This window comes from Python bivittatus, unplaced genomic scaffold (assembly GCF_059951505.1).
Source record: "Python bivittatus isolate LINGU-HERP-01145 unplaced genomic scaffold, Pbiv_v1 ctg000560_np1212, whole genome shotgun sequence".
Classification (NCBI taxonomy): Eukaryota; Metazoa; Chordata; class Lepidosauria; order Squamata; family Pythonidae; genus Python; species Python bivittatus.
In genome coordinates this window covers 1807609-1832202 of record NW_028277083.1, presented here as the reverse complement: position 1 = coordinate 1832202, position 24594 = coordinate 1807609, and the positions used below count along the sequence as shown (strand labels likewise).

Below are 24594 nucleotides of genomic sequence, written 5' to 3'. Positions count from 1 at the left end.
GGCTGATGCCCTTGGGGAATCTGGGGCCACCCCCCCTCCCCCAGCTGGGGCCAGCAGACCCCACGCCTGGCACTTGTAGGTGCAAACATCTGGGCAGCGGCAGGTCAGGGATGCGGCAGGTGTTGGGCCCTCTTGTCTGTGGTGCCTTGGGGAGAGAGCAGGTCGCAGCGCCAGCACCTGCGCGGGCCCCGATGCCCAAACCCTGCCTTGCAGGCAGAACCAGGCCCGTCGGAACCGCGACAAGGCGCAGCGGCTCTTCCGACAGATTTTGGCCGCGACGGCGGCTTCGGCCCTTGGCTTGCTCCCCCCGCGGCTCCCGGCCCGGCTTGCCTTTTGCGAGACTGGCCGGAGGAGGGCAACCGGGCGAACGCAGAAGGGGGATGCTCCGCGGGGCAGCGCGGCGCTGGCCTCCCGCGCCCCGGGCGCAAGAGCGGCTCCGAGGCGGGTTCTGGCGGCGGGAGGGGCGCGCAGTCCCCTCCTCCCCGCCGGGCCCCCCACCCCACCCCACCCCCACCCCCCGCGCTCCGGCAGGGGGCACTGTTGGGCTTGGCAGGAGCGCCGCCTCTCCCGGGGGAAGCCCGAGCGCGCGTTTCCGACCGCCGCCTCCCGCGATGCCCCTGAACTTTTCCGCCGGCCCCCTCCCCGCCCGCGCGCGCCGGCCGCTCCTCCCGCGCTCGCTCCGGGTCGCTTCGCTGGCGCGCGGGGGGCATCCCGCCGCCGGGCAGACGATGGGCAGGCAGGGCCGGGCCGGAGGCCGAGCCGCGGGGGCGCAGGGCGCAGCGCGGGGGCGCCGCCGCTAACCCGCCGCCGCCGCCGCCTCGCTCTGCTGCCGCTGCCGCTGCGCCGCTGCCGCGCCTCCCGCGCCCCTCCTCCGCCCTCGCCCGGGCCCGCATCCCGCTGCCGGCCAGCCCGAGAGGCCGCCCCGAGCCGCGCCGCGCCGCGCCGAGCCGAGCCGAGCGCGCGCCTGCTGGATGGGCACGGCGGGACGGCGGGCGGGAGGCTCCGGCGGCGGATGTCGGCGGCGGCGGCGCCCCGCTCCCTGCCCTCGGTGAGGCGGCGCGTCGGCGAGGCGCAGAAGGCGAAGGCGACCCAGGTAAGGCGAGGCGCGGGAGCCGCGGCGCCCCGGCATCCCCGCCGGCGGGCGGGCGGGCGGGCGGAGGGTCTCGCGGGGCTCTGCCCGGCGCGGGGCGGGAGCGGGCGCGTCGGTGGCCCGCGGCCGAGGCGGGTCGGTGCAGCGGGGGCGGCCGGAGAACAAAGGAGGCGAAGCGCCCGGGCGGCGGGCGAGGGCGGGCTGTGCCTCTCCGGATGGGGCGCGCCGGCGAGGGGCGCGGGGGGCGGGCTTGTGCAAGGACTGGAGCCCCATCATCCCTGGCCGAGCCGAGCCAGGGTTGCCTTAGGGCGGGCTCGGAGGCGCGCCAGAGCACGGCCGGGGTCGTGCGGGGGGCGGCGCGTCCCCCCAGCAGGCTCGCCTGCTGCCCCAACCTCGGCCTCGGCCTCGGCCTCGGCCGGGTCTCCCCGGTCCGGCTCTGCCTGCGGGGCGACCTCCGCCGCGGGATGCCCGGGCGGGCGGGCGGACCGGGCAGTCCCGGCGGCCCTGGGGCGGGGGCGGCTGCCGGAGCCGTCCTTGCTCTGCCCGCGGCCCCCCGCGGCGGAGGCAGGGGAGAGGCCGCCCGGGGCTCGGCGGGCCCGGGGCTGCGCGGGCAGGAAGGCGCGGCTTCCTCCGGGCAGGGCTGCGCCCGCCGGCTGCTCTCCGAGCCCGGTCGGATCAAAGGCTCTTCCGCCGCGAGCCGCCCCCGCGACGGCCCTCCGGGGACCGAGCCTGCTGGGGCTCCGCTGGGGGCAGGAGGGCCCTGCCGGGGCGGGGGCAGGGAGGGGCTCGCCTCCATGGGGCAGCGCTCCGCTCCGACCTGCGGAGGGTCTGGGCAGGGGCTTCCTTCGACCTTCAGGGTGAAGGGCCGGCGGGGGGGACCCCACAGTCGATGTGTAATTTGGCCAGAGCCTGGGAACCTCTCTCGGGGCCCTTGCATTACTCAGAGCCCTCTCCAGCCCCCTCACCACAGTCCTGCAGTGCAGGCCGGTTAATTCCCATGCTACAGATGGGGAGTTTGGGCCAGAAATACATCGCCTTGATTCAGCAAGTCGGATTAAATCATAGGGAGGTCGAGACCCTCGGAGGACCGCAACTGGTCCAGCCCATGCGCTGAAAGTTGCGTATTGTCTGGTTCATCAACCGTGGTTTGTTATCCAGGCTCGCGACCATCTTAAAACATCCTCCTCTGTGGGTTGAGCCCAGGCCATACGTCTTCCAGGACATAAGTAGCGTCAAAAACAGATTTCTCTGCACGTCTGTATAGGTTTGAAACATTGGTTGTGATTTACTGACATGTGCATTTATCTGTGCCACGGGCACGGATGACCCCTGGCAATCCCTATGCCCGTTTAATCATCTGTTGCGTCTTCCCTTGGCAGTGCTTCTGGGCATGGAGTATTTTACAAGCCACAAAACTAAGTGAAAGTGGTTTGTATCCCCTGTGATTGCTTTGCAGGTTTAGTTTAGAGCAGTGTTTCTCAACCTTCGCGACTTTCAGATGGGTGGACTTTAGCTCCCAGAATTCCCCAGCCAGCCATGCTGGCTGGGGAATTCTGGGAGTTGAAGTCCACCCATCTGAAGGTCGCCAAGGTTGAGAAACACTGGTTTAGAGCCATGGAATGCAATTTCATTTCAGACAGCTGTCACTCTGGATTTTATGGGAGTCATCAATTGGGGAAGGTGACTCCCCCATGTATTACAAACAGAGACAAGCCTTTTTGATTTCAGGTTTTTCATCTTTTCTGTGTAACGGACCAATCCTTATGCAAAGCTCTAATTCCTTGTGGCGGCGGGTTCCGCAAGCTCGTGTCTCATGCAAAGAAGTTATGCCTTCTGCCAGTTTGGAACCGTTGTGCCAATTGAGAGCGGAGGGCGGGGCTTCCTAGTCTGGTATTGGCGGGGGGGGGCATGTTTCTGTTTTTGCCATTCTTCACGGACGGGGGATCTTTCCCAAGCCAAAGAGGGAGCAGATGAAATACGGAGGAGGCCTGAAGGGGCACCTTGGAGAAATAGCAAAGATGATTGTCTGGCAGCTACAGTTCCACCCTCCTGGCTGCTGACCCTACCTCTTACGGAATGGGTGTTGCCTGGCGGGGGTGCTTGTATTAAGGAGGTATGGTGTTTGGGGGGGCCAAGGACACCCCTAGCCAGCGAGGACACCCCAAAACACAAAGGTGGTGGGGCGAAGCACTGTCTTTTATTGAAGTAGAATGCAGTTAATTAACATATGTTTAATAAAATACCTTTAGTCTGATTATGTTCCATGTATGTCATAATTTCCCCTCCAATTCCATTAAAACTATAATTCAGTGGGAATGTTTGGAGGGCTCCCGGGGTGCCGTGGGGGCAAAGGAGCTGTGCTGAGGGTGGACACGGCTGCAGTTTGTCATTAGCGTGACTTGGTAAGGGTCTCACTCTTCTGGGTCTCCTCCCCCAGTCTGGTGCCCCCGAAATACGCAGGTTGCAAGTTCCAGGATAGAGATGTAGATGTGCAGGACGTGCCCTCCCAGAACATTCCGGTGATGAAATGGGCTGTTCCAGCTTGAGGGGTGGAGGGGGTCCCATTCTGCATTCCCCCAAAGAGATCTGAGCACAGACCCACGGCCGGAACTCTTCTGGGGAACTCAGATGGGCCTTTTCAGGGTTGGCGAGATCTGGAACAACGCATCCTCTGTGGCTTTTAAATCAGTGGAGATGTGGAGGAACTTTGGTAGGCTCAGCAAATACATTAGTTGGCTGAGGAAGAATGGCCTTCTCTGGTGTGCAGAAGCAAGACCTTAATTCATGAATCCAAGAAGGGGTGTGCCCCAAGGGGGCCTCTGCTCCCTCCCCCAACACATTGCCAAGAACGCAGTTTGGGGGCTGCCAAGTGAAGGGGTGATGCATCACCACAAATGGGATCGAATGATTCCTTAGTGCCATTTGGACAAGGAAAAGATACCTGGGAAGGTAGGAAGGTGGTCATGGGTGGTTAATCCTTTCCCACTTGCTGTTTCTCTCTCCCACAGGGAGAGGTTTTCCCCACAAAGTTCTGAAGGTGTGTTTTCTTCATAGGCCTGATGAGAACTTGAAACTTGGGGATGGAAATCTTGCTTTGCAAGATGCCGAAGGTCCTCAGCATCTTCTGTTAAAGGGAAATTCTTTCGGTCCAATGGACCAGTGACCCTAACTATGTAAAGAGTCTCTCCTTTCCCCTGGCAACCACAGTTGCAAAAATGGAGGACACCATTCCCTGCTGTTTGAAGCCCAAACCCCATCTAAATTAAGTGTAAATGATAAATTATTCAACGTAGATTTGACAAAGAAGCGACAGGGTGGGGGGTAAACACGGAACAGACAAAATTGCTAATTCCCATTGGCGTCATCTTACATCTCTCCCCTATCATATCAGCACTTTTTCCTTTAAAAGTGTCAGTGAGGTCCCTATCCACCAAAAGGATGTTCTGTCCCATCCCATCTTGTTCTGTGGTGGAAGAAAGTGGTGGGACCTTTGCAGGATTCTGCTGAGTACCCACCAATGGTACTGTTTCTGGCTCCAGATTCATCTGACCTCAAAGGCCTCCAAGATAGGTGATCTTTGCAACGTCAGCCTCCTAAACCAAGGCTTAGATCCTATGTAGTCCTGGGCAGAACTCCCAGGATGCAAACAGCAGGAGGTCTGTTCTCAGAGCAGAGAGCATGCTCTTGCTCCCAGAAAAGACTTATGGGTACCCTTTCCATGGAGAAAGATTGTAGTGTTGAGTGAGTGCTCAGAATACCAATCCTGGAACGCTGCTCTTCTATGGAGTAGACCATTCTGGTTTAGATGACCCAATGATTTGATTTAGGCTAAAAAGGGTGAGAGGAGAGTGGTGAAGAGAGACATTGTGGGAGGCATCCGTGATGCATTTGAGATCCTAGACCAGGTTATTCAACTGGAGCCCAGGACTTCAAATGCCCCCCAAAGACGGGTGTGGCCCTTCCAAAATTTTTACGAGTTCAGAAGGGGAAATTCTTATCCACTTGGGAAGGAATCAGGTAAACTGCACTGAATGTGTTGTCGTTCCACTTTGATTCAATTAACTCATGTTTTTGTCATGGCCCTGTCCATTTCTTGCCCTGTCCACTTCTTTGCCCTTCTGGTCTACCTGTTTGTGGCAATACTTTGCCCCCACCCCAGCTGTAAACCACACAGGGATGAAACGAGTTCTTTGGTTTGGAAAAAGTTGTACCTTTCCACATTAGATACATGTGTGTTTATGTGTTTTCTACAGTCTCCTATAGTGTTTTGTAGAGCTAAACTTCTATTCCAGAATAACCAAGGCTTAGACCAGTGTTTCTCAACCTTAGCAACTTTAAGATATGTGGACTTCAACTCCCAGAATTCCCCAGCCAGGCTGGGGAATTCTGGGAGTTGAAGTCCACATATCTTAAAAGTTGCTAAGGTTGAGAAACACTGGGTTAGACCCTCTAAGAAGTCCTAAAATCTTCCTTTCCCAGCGTTGCCATGTTATAGTTCTAACATCTGTTGGTTTCTGGTATTAATCCACCTTCATGTCCCAGCCTGTAGCGAGGGAAAAATCTTCTCTAACTTTATCCATAAACTTTTACACAGGCAAGGCACCGAGAGCAGTTTGTGCCAAGGCGAAAAGATGTATATGATAAAGACTGCTTTTGGGGCAGTAAAACCAAACGTATGACTGAGTTGATGGCCTTCAGACCAGTAGCCACACTTCCTTGGTGGAATTATCCCAGAAATTCATTTAGCCAACTTGAATTACTCTTGTTTCAGCTGCCCCTCTTTTGTCGTTGCGGCCGAGTTTGGTTTTGTCATAGGACCCTGAATGTTTTGTGCTTGCAGGCCAGGGCATCAAAGGATTTGCAGCCTGATTAAGCAGACTGTTCAGTGGCGGTCTCTGTGCATGATGGGTTTGATGGTAGTAAAGCTGGCTTCGTCTTAGACGTGCACGCATTTTTATTGTGGATGGTGTTCTATTCTACAATTAGGTAGTTGTGGTGGTTGGCTAGGTAGGTGGTAGTTGAAATATTGTGAAGGTTTGATCCCAAAATGCTCCAAAATAAAGGAAAAGAAAAAAGAAAAGAGAAAAGAAAAGAAAAGAAAGAAAAAAAAGAAAAGAAAAGAAAAGAAAAGAAAAGATAAGATGCCTGTTCCATGTTGATGTTTGCGCAACGCTGGTGAAAATCTCTTGGTCTGGCCTAATTATTTTGAACAGCTTTGCAAAAATCAGATTTTCCTCTGGCCTAAGGGCAGGAAATTGGTGGTGATTGTCCAGCTGTTTGTGGTGGAACTCTTGTCTGCTGTTGCTCTTCTCTCGAGGATCAGTTTTCAAGACATTTCAAAGCCTCTGGAACAGAAGTTTTAAAAAGATTAGCCTGAAAAGTCCTGGACTGGCCTAAAATATTTTATTACCTGAGTGAAGGGCACATGGTACCTTTTTTCCAATTTTGCATAATAGCAGCTAAACTTTTCTTCCAGACTGGCAACAGGGCAACAGTTTCCCCTATATCCGAGGGTTGTGCCCTCCAGATCCCACAGTCATTGTCCTAGTGTTGGCTTTCTTTGGACAGAGTGATTTTTTAAAAACAAAAGTTGGCATCTTTCAGCAAAGGGATGAATCATTCTCTCCTGCTGAAATTCAACTGTAACTTTCAAAATGGGTGACCCTCTCTCTCTTCCTTTTTCTAAGTTACATTTGTAGAGGTTCCTCAGAGAGAGATTCTTTCCAGAATCCAGATACCCACCTACCAAGGATTAAGGTGGAGAGGCCTGAATGGCGAAGACTGCAAGTCCCAGCAGGTGGTCTGGAATCCAACAGCTGCCCATGGTACTGAAATCAAAGTGACCTGGTGCCTCCTGAGACTTGTAGCCTTCACCATTTGGGGCCTCCTCATGAAGGTCATGAGGGTTTCTGGGAAGTTCTGAGCTGAGAAGGTGCTGGAAGACACTTTCTGGGGATGTTGGAAGACACTCTGCCAGCGCCGAGGTCCCTCTGGCCCTGCCTGCTTTGCTAAATGGTAGCCTTCTGCACCATTTGTACGAGATCCCCATGAGATCCAGAAGCTCAGAAGATGGTCTCCAAACGTTTGGAGATCTGAGAGTGCTCTTGTAAAAAAGGGTCATGCTCTCCTTCTGTCTCTTCCGAAATTCACATCTCTGCTCAGCAAACCACAGCCGGGAAAGGTCCACAGTGAGAGTGCAGGAGCAGAAAGGCTTTCTCTCTTTTTTTAATAATTAAAAGGAGGAGGAGGAGGAGGAGGGTTTTATTATCCCTTTGAGATGAGCAAAGAAGGTCTGAAACCAACGCCGTGAAATGGCAATAAAGAAAGACTTCTTTTCCCTTTTCTCTTCCCCCCCCTCCCCTGGCAAAATTAATTGAATAAATTTTTGTCTTTTATGCCAGACTTCTGGAGGGGCTCAAGGGGCAGGAGAAGAGTGGGCCATCCATTGTTTCCCAGGTGCTGTTCTCCAGAGGCAGGAGTGAGCTGCTTCTCAGGGGTCTTTCAAGTCCAGGGCTCTGGTCAGGTTCAGGCGGAGGGAAGGGTTAGACATTAAGCACCTGGAGCAGAGTGGGTGGGCGGTAAGGTGGGCTGGCCACTTGGAATCACAGCAGAACACTTTACCCTACTGATTTTCTGAGATCCCCTTGAAGTCCAACCCATTCAGAGCATAACCAGGCTGGAGAAATGTGTAATGGATTTTTTTTTTTAATCTATTCAGTTGTGTCCAATTCTTGGAGACTACCTGGACGATCCCTTAGTTTTCTTGGCAAGGTTTTTTGGAAGTGGTTGGCCATTGCCTCCTTCCTAGGGCTGAGAGAGAGGGACTGGCCCAAGGTCACCCAGCTGGCTTCATGCCTAGGTGGGACTAGAACTCCCGGTCTCCCGGTTTCTAGCCTGATGCCTTCACCACGACACCAGACTGGGTCTCAAATGGATCTACCTCCATTTTACTTTCTTTTGGTTTCTAGAACGCGCTGAAGAGGTAAGCTAATTTTCAGTACCAAGTGAAAATTGAAGAGTGACTTGCTTCTTCAGCCACAGCAAATGGCTGCCATGGGAACATCCCCCCAAAGCTGTGAGCTGGTGTCACCTTCTCAGTCCCCAGTTCCTTCACACTGTTCTTGCCGGTGATAGAACTGCTGGAAAGCTTCTCAGGGGATTAGAGGTGCCTGGCCTTGCAGCTGTCCTCGCTGCTGTGTGGAGGTCTTAAAAAGGGTAAATGCAAGCTGTTCCTATCCCCTCAACTTGGACAAAAGGGAGGCAATCTAGAGAAATGGTGGTGTATTTTATGGGAGTTGCAGATCAGTAGAAAAGGTCTCTCTCGATCCAGGTCAACTCCTGCAGACTTCACGGACACACGCCTGTCACGTTCTTGGTCAGAAGCGGTTTTGCCACAGACTTCTTCCCAGTATAGTCAACAGTCTTTATGTGCATCACAGGCAGAGCTTCACTTGCACCATTGTAGACCCCATCTTGACTTTTTTGGGCCATACCCTGTGGACCTCCCCGCGAGGGGTGCAAGCAGGTTGCCCACCTCTGATCTGGCCAGAGGCCTTTTTTTGGGGCGTTATATTATTTGAGTTTTTCCAAGCTGGAGACCTCGGAGATTGAACAGACTCCACCTCTCTTCTTTCCTCTGCAAAGCCATGCCTTCGATCTCTGAGCCGTAGTTCCTTCCCCAGCCGCGGAGGAGGGGGAGAAATGTGAGTCGGGGGCTTTCTGGAGCTTAGAAAAGGGTTCTGCCTTTAACCCCTGCCTGGGATTCCAGCATTAAGTGTGTCTATTGACTGTGTACAGCAGATCAGAAGGGAAGAGGGGAGGTATTGAGAGAGGTGGGTGGTGCCAGAAGCACTTCATCCTCTAAGAAACTGGTGGGAAGAGGAGGGGGGGCAAGCCTTTTTGGGTTCAGAGATGGAGATTAAATAGCAAGAGCGTTAGGAGGCTGAGCTCCCTCCAGGCAAAGATCAGGCAGAGAGAATGAGAGAAGAAGGGGGAGGGCAGGGAGGGGAAAATAATAGGGAAGAGAAGTTGGAAGCCACCGACGCACGTTTTGTGCCTTTGCCATCTCCCCTGCTCCAAAGTCCAAGATCCGTAAGCCGTCCGCCTCTCGCCAGCCCCGGGTCCTTATCTTGCAGAAACAGAACCAACTGGCCTGCCGGAAGAATCCGAGGGGAGGGGGAAGCCATCTCTTGGATTGACAGACAAACAAACAAAAAATCGCCCCTTCATTTTTCTTCCCCCGTGTGTGTGCTCCAAAAAAAAAAATCGAAAGGCAGCAGCTGGCTGGCTGGCACCTTCCTGTTGGCGCCTCCCTCCCCCTCGCCGCTGACGGTGTCTCTGGCGTGCCGCCGCCGCTGCCCGTGAGAAGTTTGGAGGGCAGAAAATGGTGCGTGGCGAACCTGCTTTCCCTGGCTGCAGCTGCTTGCAGGGCTGCAGCGAGCCCCGGGTCACCTTTCAAAGCCCTCGGACCGGAAACGCCGCATTTTGGATGAGTTTTGCGGGCAGAGGCCCTCTTTCTCTCCCTTCGGGCCCTCCTCTGGGCGCTGGAGGCCTTCCATCCTTCCTTTCCGATTCAGATGATTGCCCTGATTTGGCAGATTGGAGGAGGACCCACACCGCAGCTGACCGTGCGCCGCGGGTTCCCTCGCCGTCCAAATCAGTGTTCAGTCGGCCGGCAGCCCAAGTGCGAAGAAGGTCTTTGTTCCGCTTCACCCCAAGCTGCTGGATTACAGGCCACACAGCCCCGTCCTCCTTTTTCTTCAGATGGATTGCCAAGAGCCAGGATCTGTGCCCTGGCAAAGTGAGCTGAATTTCCCCCCCCCCCCCGCCGCCTTCCAACCTCACCCTTTTCATGCACTTTCCATTTGTCATCCTCCTTCCATGTGGATTGTGGGACGGACCTACCTACCACATTTTTGCAAGCTGACGGAGATCCTAGTTTTTAACTTGCAACTTCAAAATGTTTTTCTGGCTGTAGGAAGCCGTGTACGAACTAGTAACAAATGAGTAATGGCGTGAGGCCTTAATACTCGAAAGTGGGGCATAACATCCTAAAACAGCTGGATTTTACCAGCTCAGAACATCTTGTCCTAGCTTGCAATTTTGGATGCCGGGCGCTATTCTTGGCACCCACCACCGCTGTTCCTGTAGGCTCTAGCCCAGTGTTTGTCAACCTTGGCCACTTGAAGACGTGTGGACTTCAATTCCCAGAATTCCCCAGCCAGCCATGGCTGGCTGGGGAATTCTGGGAGTTGAAGTCCACACGTCTTCAAGTGGCCAAGGTTGACAAACACTGCTCTAGCGTATAGATACCCCAAGGTATCAGGAAACAGGGACGTAAGCTAGGTTCACACAACATGCCAATCTTCGCAACCCTCACACGCATGGACACACCTCCCTGCTCAAAGTTGCATGCCTGCAAGGCTCACCCTGTTGAACCAGAGCCAGTTAAACAAATTGGGCAAACAGAGCCAACATGTTTCCTCCAAACCAAATGATGACAAGGCCAGAAAAGAGCCCCGGAGGATGATTTTAAAAAATGGGGAAAGCAGTGGTCAAAGAAGACTTCTGAATGAAAGGCATCATCTCTGGGTCTGTCCCCCAGATAAATTGGGGAAGGGTACTTGGAGCACCCCCGTGCGATGGAAACAGCAAGGCCCGGATTGCAGCGCAGAGCCCTCTGTTCAGCATCCCGCCTTTGGATCTGGGGGAGTTTTCCAAGCTGGCATCTTTCTTTTCTTTATCCAGAGTTTTGATTCCCATGATCAAACCCCAAGGAAGGGAAGGCTGGAACCAAATCCCGGCGGTTGGCTGACCTTTGGCTCCTCTCCCCTCCCTCGGTTCCCCCAAAGGAAACATTGGCGGGTTGTGTGGTGGGGCTTAGCGGAGCCGACCGCAAAGACCCCTGGCTGGGCCTTTCATCCTTTGTGGGGCCCGGCAGGGCGTCTCCCATCCAGCAGAGACGCTTGCTGCGAGTGGCATCAGGGGGGCACGTTCGAGGCTATCTTGCCCAGAACGGACAATCCCCGTCAGTTCGGAGCAGCCGTGATTCAGCCGCTCCAAGCGAGTGGGGCTTGACGTCTCCCCATTGGTGGCTTCGGATTAAACAGGAGACCCCCACCCCCCTCCTTGCAGGATTGGAGCCCCAGGAGAGGTGCCAAGGAGCGCTGCCCAGCCACTGCTCGATGATTTGAAGCAGAGCCCTTGCCGTAAAGAAGGGACGGTTGAGCACTTAGTGCCATCTGGGGAGATTCAGAGACAAACCAGCCTAAACGAGAACAAGGCCCTGGATTTTGCATTTTTCCCAACTGTGTGGTGTGGGTTGGCTTTCTTTCAGAAGAGGAGCGAAACTGAGCTGTTCCTGTTTAAATTGGGCAGAGAGTTTAAATGCTGGATGGAGATGGTCCTTGGAAGACCTTCTCTTTTTCGTTCTCTTCGAGCTGGTGCTGATGTGTAAAAAGCCACAGACGCAGAGCACAACCTGGAAATAAGATCTTTGGGGGGGGGGTTGTTTGCGCACGCTCTACCCAACTGTTCGGACGGATTTGGTACTTTTGGCTGTTGGATCCTTCTCAAGGATCTGGAATGGGTAAAGGCACTGTTGTGGTACATGTGCTGTTCCAAGCAGTGCAACTTTTTGTAAGTGATGAATTGAGATTCTACCTGTTCCTGTTGGGCCCGAGTGCTTTTCCAGATCTTCTGAGATGGCACCGTGTGTGCCAGCCATAATGGGTACCACTACAACTTTCTTTTCCCACATTTGCAAAATCCTCCTCCTCTTCCTCTTCTTCCTCTTCTTCTACTTCCCCTCCTCCTCCTCCTCCTCTTCTTCCTCTTCTTCTACTTCCCCTCCTCCTCCTCCTCCTCTTCTTCCTCTTCTTCTACTTCCCCTCCTCCTCCTCCTCCTCTTCTTCCTCTTCCTCTACTTCCCCTCCTCCTCCTTCTCTATTATTTTGATTGACATGGCTTCCCCCTTTGCCCACAGCATATAGTATTTTGGAGGCTGTGAACTCTGGTGGCTTTAAGGGAAATCAGTCACATTTGTTGGGGGGGGAATGTGGTGGGGTCTGGGATTGACAGCCGCAATCACCGGCGAGACCTCAGCTTCTGAATTGCGGGGAGTAGAAGAACATTCCTTTTCCTGCCCTCATTTGTGGGACCCAACTAGCTCGCTGTTTTTGGAAACAAGATTTTGGGCCGGACTGGAGGGTCCCCTTGATTGGATCCGACAAAAGGTGATGAATCCATGCGGTCCTTTGCGATGCGTATATTTAGATAGGTTCTTGCCGCCGGTTTCATTTTAGGCAGCCCCTCCTCAGCCTCTCAGAAATGTCACCTTTCCTTGCATCCACTTAAGAAGACCCAGGCCGGGCTGAAGAAACAAGATTAAAATATATATATACTGGGAGGCCCCTCCTGGTCTCAGAGCCACGCCTCCCCTCCCCACCAGCCTTCTGATCCACAGCTGAGTCTGCAAGTCTTTAATTTTTTTCCAGAGCTCTCCCCCCGCCCCCCGCAGAAGCTCAAAAGCCGGTCCTGAAAATGAGTCACGCATGAGCGTGTAAACAAAGCTTTTCCGCAGTGAGCGAGCGATTGTGCCGAACGTTTCAGCCTCCCATCAACAGCTTGACGCGTCTTGTTTGCCCGGTTCCTTCTTGGAGCTGTTCCGCTGCCAGCGCTCTTGGCTGCGGCTCAGGCGCCTCCAGATAGGCCCATGCAGGCAGCTTCTTGCTGGGGGCCTTGGCACAGAGCCTGGCCATCGGACGGGCTAGGAAGGGAGGGGCGCAGAGGGCAGGGAAGCAGCGGGCGTCCTGGCCAAGCCGGCGGGGCATCTGGTCGGCTGACCCGGAGCCTGGACGGTCAGCCAGGTTTGCACCTCGCCACGGGCAAAGCCAACTTGCTCCTTCTTTTCCCTTTGCCACTGGGGGTGCCATGGGGAGGCTGCAGAGCAGGCAGGCACGTGTGGGTATCCTGGCACCCATCTGCGCCTCGTTTCGATCCTCAACGGCTGGCACCTCCTGGTGGGGCAGTGTGGTTTCCTCAGCCCCTTTCACTGCCTTTTCTTGAGATACCCCCTTCCAAAAGGCGCCCCCACCCCAGTTCTGCGCCCCCCTCTCCCCCCACCGCAGCTCAGAGAGGCCCTTTTGGGCAGCGCTGGAGCCGAAGGGCCACCTTAGCACTCTGGGGAAGGGGCTGCACGGGTGCCCATCAGGCACTGTAAGCTGACCTCCCCCGCCATCGGAAAGGTGCGGCGAGGGTGCCTTAAATGCGAGAGCCGCGGCAGGCGGTTAATCATCTCCCTTAACAGGTTTATTTGCTCGTTAAACATTTAAGACTTGTTTTGCTTTATCAATTGCAGGGAGGTCCCAGTGCACAGATTTATGTGGCACGCCACAGGAGAGGGTGGGTGTTCTGGTTTCGACTCTCCCCCCAACTGGCCTGCTTTACTCGGACCCAGCAACGCCGGGGGGGGGGTTGCTCTTCTCTCCCCCCTCCCCGCCCCTGTTCAGACCCTCTCTTCCTCTACGTCACGGAAGGGGCACGTTCATCTGGCTAATAGGATTGGCGAGCATCTGCCGCCCTCCTGTTTCCAAACAGCTCCTCTTCCTGTAGGTGTGAGGAAGCCCCCCCATGCAGGTGGGCAGGGGTCTCTGGGCGAGACTAGCTTCTCCCTTAGTGGCCTGCTGGAGCCCCCCAAGAGAAGCAAGCGCAGCCTGCCACCGGGATCTAACAGGAGGCATCTTGTGGTCCCACCAGCTAGCACCCAGTTCCAGCTTGGCACCAGGCGAGCCCCACAACCTGCTCCCTGTGGATGGGTGGCATTTGAGTCCTGCGGAAGCTGCCAACCCGGACTTCTTGCTGGGCCAAGCTTTGGGGTTGGATCCTTTGAACGGCGGGCAAGATGAGAAGAACGCTGGAAGAGCTCTGAAGCTGGGGTAGAGAAACCCTTGGCAACTTTAAGGCCTGTGGACTTCAACTCCCAGAATTCCCCAGCCAGCAAGGGGAAGGCTGGCTGGGGAATGCTGGGAGTTGAAGTCCACAGGTCTTAAAGTTGCCAAGGTTGAGAAACCCTGGCTTAAGCGGTGCAAACGATCCCTCCACACCTTTGATAAAGGCTGGTGGCCTTTGCTGGAAAGAGAGAAATGGCCAGAGTGAGGGAAAGTGGGCTATCAGAGGAAAGGGGGACGTTTCTTCCCCCTTTCACTCCGGTCCTAACCATGGCTTGCTTTGAAGCCCCCTTCATCACCCCCCAACGGGTCGTGATCCTGTGAGAACTTGGCCCTTCCCAGAAGAAAGTTTGCCCAGCCTGGCTTTCATTTCCAGCTGTGGCCAACCCAGTGCCGACCAGCGGAACAGGAATGGAGTGCCATAAGGGGGGAGCAGATGGACCGCATCGTCTTTCCGTAATGAGCCCGTCTTGTAGCGTACGAGAGTCCCTGATCTCCGACTCCTGCATGGCAGAGGGTTCCACTGTTAAAGGGTTCCTATTATGAAAGACAGAGGAGGGTTGATGCCCTCTGGTTTGCCCTCTGAGGCTGTAAGGCCAACGCAGAGCCACCCCCGGATCTGCACTGTGGAAAAACCAGGGCGTGTTCTGCTTTCTGAACCGAACTGGGGGCCTGCGAAGTTCTGAATCCCTTCCAGAAATACGGTGCAATCTAAGGGGGGATCTAACTTAATCTTCAGTTAAGCCTTGTTTTGTATCCTAACGCCGGAGAAAGCCCGCGGTGGCACTGGGTTTGCATCGCACCGTAGGCCTCTCTTGGCAAGTCGAGGCTGGTATGCCTGGAAGGCCTTCCGAGCACGGCGGGATGGGAGGTTTTGGCAGAGCAACGCGAATCTGTCCTTCGCTCCACCCAAACGTGTCTGGATCTGGATGGAGCTGGTTGCTCTTCCAGCCCCGGGGAGGAAAGAAGACGGCTGCTGACAGGCTGGACAAAGGCCGGTCCCCGGAGCAGCTCAGCCGCCATGCCCAGAGGTCCCGATTTCCTTCGGAGATCTGCTCCTCCTCTCCGTGTCCTTGACGTTCTCCTGGCGGCGCATTCCATTCCCCGTGGTTGATGCGTCTCCGGGGTCTTGACTCTCGGCACTCGAGCGGGACCAAAGCAAGCTGGGATGTGGGGCGCTGGCAGCCTCGCGATTGGCCAGGCGCGCTATCAATGCTCGGTGGCCGGCCATCTGTTTCTCTCTTGGCCAGCTGCATGCCTTGGGTGGCAGTCAGGGCTGCCGGATCTCGTGCTGTGCCACCAACTTCAGCTGTCTGGCTCGGTCTGAGCAGGTCCTCAAAGAGCAAGGTTCGCGCTTGGCAGGCGGCGGCTGGCATTGCCAGCGCAGCGGTCTCCAGGACGGCGCTTGGCCCCCGCGTCAACCCTTGGAGACCTCTGCTCTGAGGACGCAGCCCGAGCCTTCGTGGGCCATCGGGGGGGGCCTTGAGAGCGCCCCCAGGCGCCCCCGCCTGTTCTGCCTTGGACTTCCTGGCCCTGCCTTCGATTTCCCCTACAGCAGATCCTGCCAAGGTTGCGCGCCAGCCTTGCAAGCCCAGGGCCTCCTCTGGCCTGAACCAGGTGGACGCCACCGCCCCGCGCTCGCCTCCTTTTCAGCCAGGCAAGCCAGCCGAACGAGAAGGCGATCGTTTCCGCCTGCACCGAGAGAGAGCTGGCTGCTCCCTCTCTGATCCCAGCCAGAAATGACAAGTCCAGCTGCTGCCAGCGATAGAGGGAGAGAAAGAGCTGAACCGCCCCCCCAAGCGCCGCGGCAGAGTCACCGTTCTGGGGGTAGCGATGGCACGGGAGGAAAGGCTGCCTTCCAAGAACCCGAGTAATAGCACCAAGGCGTCATGGATTGCCTCTGTAGCCTGATCTCCACCTCTTCCTTTCTTTCGCAAGCAATTTCTTTTTCCCAAGGCTGTATCTCACCGCCCCCCCTTCCCCCCCTCGCTCCCTGTCCTTCCCCCTTCGTTTGCCATTGAAACAGCTTACAATAAAACCCTAGTGCCTGAACGTGTCTGCTCAGATGTTCTCGGCAGCACAATAGGCAGAGACCTGCAAAAATGCTACCAGCCACTACTCCGCCTTTGAAAAAAATAAATAATCCTAAAAAAGAAAGAAAGGAAAATAGATGATGGTGAAAAAGAGCTATCCCTTTCTCCCTGAGCTGATGCTTTTCCGTTTTTTGCCCACCCCTGCTGCTGTCCTGGCTAATTATAATTGCAAAAAAAAAAAAAAAGGAAAATTGAGAGGCGCAGGCTGGCACAAGCCAGTTGATGGAGGATCAGGGCTTCGCCTCTGTCATTTTCTGAGCACCAGGGTGAGAGGGGGTTGGCCTGCCTCCTGCAGGGCTGCTGTTGAGAGAGAGAGAGAGAGAGAGAGAGAAAGGAACAATCCAGGTGTTGGAATTGGAAGAAATTGCTCGCCATTTTGTAGACGCTCCCCAAGGACGCCGTGCTCATTTCAAGTGCCGTGGCTCCATTCAGACATGATCTGTGGGGAAATGAGTGACCTCAGGCGCTGCCTCTGCTTCACGGGTTGGCTTCCCTGGCTGAGGCAGATCTTTCATGGGAATTCTTGCCCAAGGGTGGTTCTTGGTGGCACCCTGTGCCTGTGCTGGTTCCCTGTGAGGGGGAGGAGGAGTCCTGCTGGCATGGTGCCACGCTGACCAGGACGGACGACTGAGGAGAGTTCACGCTCCGATCCGTGCCTTTATCTGGACTGGACCAGGGATGGGGGACGCTATCTTGAGGAGAACCCTCTGGAAAGATTTACGCCTCCGGTTTCCAGTCAAGGGCCTCAATCTGTCCGAAAGTACGTGTTCTGGGCGTGGGACGCCTTGGCTGCGAGATGACGCCAGCTGAACAGAAAGAACTGGACAATTGCGATGACATAAACCAGCGTCTTCCTCTCCTGCCACCCTTGGCTGATGGATTGAAGGACTGAACGGTCCTCCGGTTTCCCCATCGCGATGGCCAACACAGAGATTTTGCTTTTGGATCTTCCAAGACCCGGGCGCTCTTCCCATCTGTGCTTTGCTTTGACTGTCCTTCACTGCCATTGACCCACGTCAGACACAGGCTGTTTGGAGGGAGTGTTGGCTTGTGGGGGGAGAGTGGGGCACACGGACATGGCCGCTTCACAATACGGCTGCCACAGAGAAGGTGCCTTGCGCAGCAGCCGTTTCCTTTAGTCTCTTGACTGCCATAGCTAAGACCATCCTGTGTGGGAATGGACACAGATGTCCGGCATATTCCATGGGTTGAGCATCCTATCAGTTATCCTAGTTCCCTTAACCACAGAATCGTCTAGAAACCCCAGTCCTCATATCTGGGTAGGGGAAGGCGAAGGTGGCATGGATTGTTCTGGGGAGGGCTGCGAGATGGATGCGCCAGGCCCACGGGAAGGGGGGGCCGGGGTCAGGGGGACTCTGTGCCTGGTCCTCTTGCCTGCGCCTTTCGCTCCCTCCTACGGGTTTCCCCTGCATCAAAGAACCTTCCCAGTTCTTATGCTAATGAGGTGCATTAATGCTTAATGACTGTGAACAGGGCTGGTTAATTGCACCTATCTGTGCAGGAGGCACGTTGACTTGACGTGTAAGAGGGAACGACCGCGCGAAACAGCTGCGTGCCCTCCCGGACAGTCTTAATTACACAGAAAACGCATGTGATCTAAACTGCCAGGACAACGATTAGCTGAAAGAGGCAGGTGGCGTGCGGTGCCGAAAGTGCCGAAAACTCAGGAGCTAACTGGAGGGCGGTGGTGGCCGGGGGGCGGGGGGGGTTGGAGAGGCAGGGGGAGGGGAGCAGATTCCCCAGCTCGCCCCTGGAGAGGAGAATGTGGCAAGCCCCACTTATCCGCGGCTTTTGCATCGGGTGGGGATGGGCCCCGCGCAGCAGATTAATTTAATTAATTTATTGCAGTTAGTTTGGCAAAGGCATTATCTGCCGTCTGGAGCGGAATACTGAGCAGGGCCCATTAATGCCAGTAAATCTTACGCAGGAAGAAGCGAGACACGAGGCTCCCCGGTTTCTGCGGTGTTATCTCACTGTGCCCTGAACACCGCTAACCGTCTGAGTTACAAAGGGTTTTTCCTTCCCACCCCTTGCTCCTGCAGGGGGGCTTCGTGCCGGCGCAAAAAAGCCTTCCTCTTCTCGGCTAACAGCTCCGCCTGCGACCCCCCCTCCCCAGTGGCCGAGGGGAGCGTGGTTCAGATGCCGCCACTGTTCCTCTGGCGGAAGCTCCAGAAGTAAGGTGGTTTGCCACAGAGGTAGGGAGCTACCTGTCGTGGCCCACCATCTGCTGCTAATTAATGGCGCTTGCTCACTGGCAATTATTTCTTGGTCTGGAGGTGCTGGAAAGGGAATATCGCTGCCGTGTCAGAAAGAGAGAGGGCAGTTTTTGTGCGTGGAATTAATCGGTCCCTGCACCTGATGGCTACCACGTTTGGAAGAGCAGGGATGTGCGGTGGAAAAAAAAAAAAGAAGGCAGAGCGAATGCAAAGGAAAGGGAAATGCACTGCTCTCCTGGATTAAAGCAAGATAAGAATTCTGAATTCTGACTTCTGATCCCTGCATCTGTTCGTCTTGCACCCAGGCCTGGCTCTCCAGACAGCCAGAGGCTGGGCTGAGGGCAGCCGGTTATCGCTCCCCAGAAGCAAGCGTGCAAGGACTAGGGTTGGGGGAGGCAGAATCCAGGGAAGAGAACCGGAGGGGAAATGGGGTTTCCAACGAAGGTGCAGACTCTGAAGCTGAAGCTTTAGAGGGTCAGGAGGACTGGGATCAGCTGGCAGGATGATCCTGCAGGTCTGGCCCTCAGTTCCACCCTTGGGGACAGGGAGCCCTGTCTTTGGGGTTGCAGTTCTTTTGGTGGGAAATGGGGTGCCGAAATTCTCCTCCACAGGACCGAAGGCCCCCACTTGCCCAGCCAGGTGATGCAATTCAGCTCTAGTGCAGAATTGGGCCAAAGACCCCTTGCACTGATTCTCCAGGGCCACCGAAGTCAACGGCTATGTTGGTACGGTCCCTTCGCACCTGCATGACAGTTCCTCCCAAAGTTTTTAAACAGCACAACATTGGAGCAAACGGGGTGGCAGAAGATTGCTGCTCTTCGGGAACCCCCAGCTGCCAACCGGAAGGGTTCTGCGCAAGGCAAATTTGCCCTGCCCCCTGGAGAAGCCCCCTTGCTTGTCCCTTGCCCGTGGCTACCTGGGCTGGCATTTTTCTTCTCCTGATCTGCCCCTTTTCTGAGCTTCTCCCTGGGGCGTCTGCTCTGTTCAAAATGCAGCCAGCTTCTTTCCGCTGGGGGCCTACGATGCAATCGTGGTAGGAAAGACTCCACCACTGGGTATTTGCGGTACCGGCTAATCAAGGTCTGCAGCAGTCAATCTGGATGCCCAAGCCGTGCCGAGACAGCCAATAACAATCAGTTACAGATGTATTGATCAGCTGTCAAGGTTAACAGCCAGAGGGCTGACAACCCGCTTGAAATCTTTTGAGGAGGAGCCGAGGCGGCGGGGATGGGTTAGCCTACGCAGGGTGACCTTAACGTGTTTTCTCCCCCCCTTGGCGGGCAAGGAGGGGTACAGCAACAAAAATAGCTCGTGTCTCTTGCCAGCGCGGTTCTGTAGACCTTCTTGAGGCAACATCTGGGATGTTTCAAGGAAAGTTTGAGAAGCAGCATCTGTTGCTGTTGGACACAGCGCCGGTCGGCCGGCCACCCACGTAGGAGTCCGGACTGTTTGCGGCTAGGACTTTGCTTTAAAATGAAAAGGGGGGAATTCCCCAGAGATCCAACTCCTAAAGTACGAGTGGCTCTCGGATCGAGGTTCTTTCTCCATGCCAACCCTCAAGATCCCACCACACGCCAAGGGGGGTCCAAGAGGCAGAAGCTAGGACAGAGTTCATGCAGGAAAAAGGGGGACGTGCCAGAGGTCTGGCCCATTCTCCAGCGCTGGGGATCCCAGTGGCCGAGCAGGCCTCCGCTCCATTGTAATTTTTTAAAAAAGAATTTGCCTGAGCGGATATTGCCCTTGGAGCGTGCCGATCACGAAGCCAGATGCGGACGTTGGTGCATGAAAGCTCCCATGTCACGGATTCGCTTTGGGTTTACGGCTGTGTGGTTCCCTGGATTGTGGTTTGTGAATGATGTTTTGCAGCTTACGGAGACGTGTGAACCAAGCCACTGTGGTTTGTTCAATAGAGCATAAGTGAACTATGGCCACGGGATGACTCAACGCTCCCTGAGCACAGTCTTGAGGTCTGCAGTTGGGTTGAGCTTCTCAAGGTGTTCGCAGTGTGCCATGGCAGTCTTTGGACAACACGACCGACCGAAGTCATCCTTTCCCTGGACAATTGCTCATTTCCAAGTGTTAGCACAGCAGCAAGCCTAAAACTAATCCTCTGGGTTTACTGATTCCCTCTGGGTTAATGACTGGGGCTAATTAACTTGGTTAGGGTGTCCGCACGACGTATTTACCCATCTTGACCTAGCGAAGTGTGTCATGCCAGATTTCCATAACACACTGAAACAAAATTGAGCGTGCTTGTTCTTGGCTTGGTGTGCGGCATGGGAACTCGGCCCCCGAGGTTTCACCTGATTTATAACCCAAGGGGATGTGTGAGTCCAGGGAATATGTGGTTTATTTGACAAGCCATGACTACACCCAATCTTAATACAACGTGTGAACCAGGTTAGCCTTCTGCCCCCTAATGACAATCGCTCTCTTTCTAGTGCATATCAAAGCTTATTCTGAATGCTCTGTCACATTTTAGCACAATCGAGAATGAGAATCTTGGTTGGGGCGATGTAGTAAATTGCATTTCTCCTTAGTTCTTTCTGCGTTTTGTTTGTTCTTTCTTGTTAGCTGCTTCAAGCTGCGTTTGGCTTTGATGGGAACATGGGACGTAAATTGAATAAATCATCATATAGTTATGGAATCCAAAGCGGGGGGGGGCTTGGGTGGTACTGATTTTGACAGACGAGCAAAGGAAATCTTTGGGGGCAAGGGCATCGCGTGGGAGCAGAACGTCCAAGGAGAGCGCGATGTGTATGTTTTTTGCTTCTTTCTATCGGAAACGTGCGCTCCCCATTCTTGAAACGGCAGGGTTCATATTTCATGTTTGAAGGCTAGTGTGTGTGTGTGTGTGTGTGTGTGTGTGTGTGTGTTAATCGGCTTGGGTAGGGGAAAGGCCAGTGCCTCCAGTGGTAGCTCTGAGGCAGCGCATGCCCCCCAGTTGAGAAATGCAAGACTTGGCAAATTCAAGATGGAGATAAGAAAGGGTACGGTGGGCTCCAGTGGCCCTCCTGAAACTCAGAGCAGAAAGCGACTCTTTCTGTGTGTCCAAAGAATGCTTCTTCCCTTGCAGAACGTGAGAATTCACTTTTAAAAAGAGAGAGAGAGAAGGAAACTGGCGGATCCGTTTCCAAGTCGAAGTGTTGCACCAGTGGCAGGAGAATTCGGCTTGAGAAGCCGCCCCGGAGCCCGATCTTCACAGCCCGGCCCCTGAAACCCACAGGGGCATCCAAACATTCCTCCCCGGTGCCAAACCCTCCATTTCCGCTACGAGCAAAGATCTGCTGGGGCTCATCGCCCCGGTGAGCCCAAGGCTCTCCTCTTCCTCCGTCTAATGGTGTTAAATTTATTAGCCAAAACGCCGGCTGCAAATCACGGATGTTAATAAGATTCAGAATTCGGACGCGACGGATTTGGAGACGCTGGGAGCCCTGATGCAGAATTACCGTAGAACTGTCAGTAAATAGCTGGATTGCTTTAAAACTCGGGGAACGGGGGGAGGGAGGAGGGGAAATATCTGCTCAGACATGAAAAGTCTTCCGTCCTTTCCTTTTTCATTGGCTTCAAGAGGAAATGCCGCCAATAACCTTCATTTTCTCTGCACGCTGTTCTCTGCAGCATTGCCAAATCCCAAAACCACACGGAGGAGAGGCCGACTCTAAAGATTTTTTTCAAATTAAATTAATTTTTCCCCTTCCCTGTCCCTCCCTCGCCCTTCCATCCACTCTCTTCGCTCCATCCTCGTCCTCTCTCTCCCTGTGTCCCCAGCTAATGACTTCTAAGCACTCTGACATTTCCACACGGGCAGCCTCTAACAGTGCGCATTACATGCTGGTACATAAATTGGCCAGACGGCTCACAGATCCCTACAGAAGCCTTCTCTTTGGAGCCTGGTCTCCAGGTGAGCCTCCTGCGATTCCTTGAGAGGTGTGCTAATGGGGCGCGCATTCATTAAAGCGCTGCTGAGCCGTCCCTTGTTTTCTGGGCTGGTTGGGGATCTCGTTACCTGCTCCTTCGCAGTTCCGATCCGCGGTCCTCAGCCAGGAGGCGGTGCGCCACCGAGGCCCACCTGCATCCCCCCCTCGCTGCAGCTTTGCTCGCAGCCTGGGCAGTCCAGGGCCCAGGTAGGAAGCGTTCCTGGCAGAAGCAGGAACCACCTGGCACGGCCGATCCTGGTGCCAGGACTCCTCCGTGCCTGGTCCGGGGCTGGGTTGCCAACCTCAAAGCGGCAGGGCCGGGCGCCCTCCGTGAAGCTGTGAGGGGGACCTCCAGAAACCTTGGCCGGCTTGTACTGTTGAACGGGGCAAGGGGGAGGGCACTCTAGATATGCTGGAGAGTAACCATAATTTTTGTTCGGTGGAAAGGTAATGAAACTTTTAAAAAATTAGGCTTTGTCCTGCCACCTCCTGTGTTTTGGAGCTCCTTGATGCACCATCAAAGCCAGGTGTAATTCCTAGCCAGGAAGAGGTACACAGCCCTCACCCATGTTCTCATGTTGGCCCCCCTTTTACCAACCATTCAGCTACTAGAACTAGTTAGCTGCTAGAAGCTTGCCCCTCAGAGCCCCCTCCTTATTTGCCCCCCCAAATCCAGCAGAACATAAGAGATGCTTCCGAAATAGCCAGTGTTCCTGTGTAAGACCCCAGATTTGATCCAAATGTGGGGTGCCAGGAACATGAGCAATCCAAAAGGAAGAAACAGTTCACTTGAACTCCATGGTTTTGCGATTTTGCTCCACAACGGTGTCTCTGGAGAAGGAATAATCTAGTTTGAAACACAGTGGGCTGCAGGATAAAGGCCAGCGTTGGTAGCCAGTGATCCCCTCCTCGACTCAACCCATTGTACCTCCAGTTGAAAAGATTAGGGAATTGGTGAAGGGAAACCGTTTTCCTTGAAGGCTGGACAAGAACTGGCTGAGACTAAGAGCGGGCAATCCTGGGCTGGTGGAACTTGGGAGACAGGCTGGCCTATGTTCCTAGAGATTTCAACATCAGCTATTAAGTTTGTTATTTAGGCTTGTAAAAGAAAAATAAACTCTGCAAGCTGGTTCTTCGTCATACATACGCAGGTCTTGGTGGCTTGGAGTTTGGAGAACGTGAAAAGCTCTGCTTTCTCAGAGCGCTGACTATTATTTGAAATGTTGGTTAAGATTCCCTTTAGGTTTGGCAGGACGGAGTGGTCTTTTAGCTCCCAGAATTAGAAACCCACCCTACATTCACTGCAATATTAGCCGCGTAAGGGAGCCTCGTATCTCTGAATCCCACACGGAGTTGCAAAAAGTAGGTAGGTGGTCACCGATGTAGAACAATCTTTTCACTTTGTCTTCCTTTGAAACTCCTTTGTTCTTGCATGGCTGGCAACTGTCGCCTAGCACAGCTCAGATTTTCGTTGCTGGATAGGCTAGCTTTCTTCTTGGAAGGAGGCCTGGTTATGTTGAACAGCTGAAAAGTTCACGTAGCCTCACCTGGAACAAAAATATGTGGTGGCATTTGGAGATAAATCTGTTGGGGAAGCAAGTTGAAGGGCTTGTCTGAAAGCCAATGATTATCCACTGCACGGCCTTGAATAAACGTAAAAATGGTCACATGGAAGGGAACCAGTCGGTCCCGGTCATTCGAAGGACCGATACTGTTAGTATTTTCTTCGGCTGAAAACAAAGGTTGTTTCTCATTAATACATTAATTAATCTTCAGTTATGAGTTCCCTGGCAGCTTCTGGCTGTTTGTCCTCCTCTTCTCCTCTCCTCTTCCCCTGTCATACTTTTTCTTCCTCCCTTCCTTCTTTTAGTCTAGATCAGTGGTTCTTAAACTATTTTCCGTGGAATACCGATGTTCTCCAAGCAGTTTGAATGGGTTCCCAAAATTGGTTCCAGTTTGATTTTGCAGATTGAACATCCATTCAGTTTGACTGGCCAAACAACCCTATCCGTGAATGCAGAAGAGAATTGGCAGATCTCTTCTGTGACATTCCATTGAAATAATGAGGGGGGAAATGTTATCATTTAGAAGACTTTGGGATGAAAGTTACTCCCCAAAATCTCCAAGCTGGGTTAGGAATCAGCCTGGCATAGAACAGTCAAGAACATTGTCCCTCACATGGAGAATATAGGACTAGGCTGACCTCTGGGTTGACTCAGAAAGTAGCATCTTCTGGGAAGGGGCTGAAATTCAAAGGGGAGCAGGTCCCCTCTTTAATTCTGGGGCACGATCCTCAGAGAAATGAGA

General features: G+C 54.3%; 1 protein-coding gene across 4 annotated transcripts in view; it reads left to right on the top strand.

Annotated features, from left to right (window-relative positions):
* Positions 1 to 563: 563 nt before the first annotated feature.
* RAI1 (retinoic acid induced 1) overlaps positions 564 to 24594 on the top strand; it is a 116911-nt gene continuing 92880 nt past the window's right edge. For all 4 annotated transcript variants that reach the window (XM_088147931.1, XM_088147930.1, XM_088147928.1 and 1 more), the window contains exon 1: positions 564 to 1093. The gene's annotated coding sequence lies outside the window, so the exon portion shown is untranslated. The remainder of the gene's footprint in view (positions 1094 to 24594) is intronic.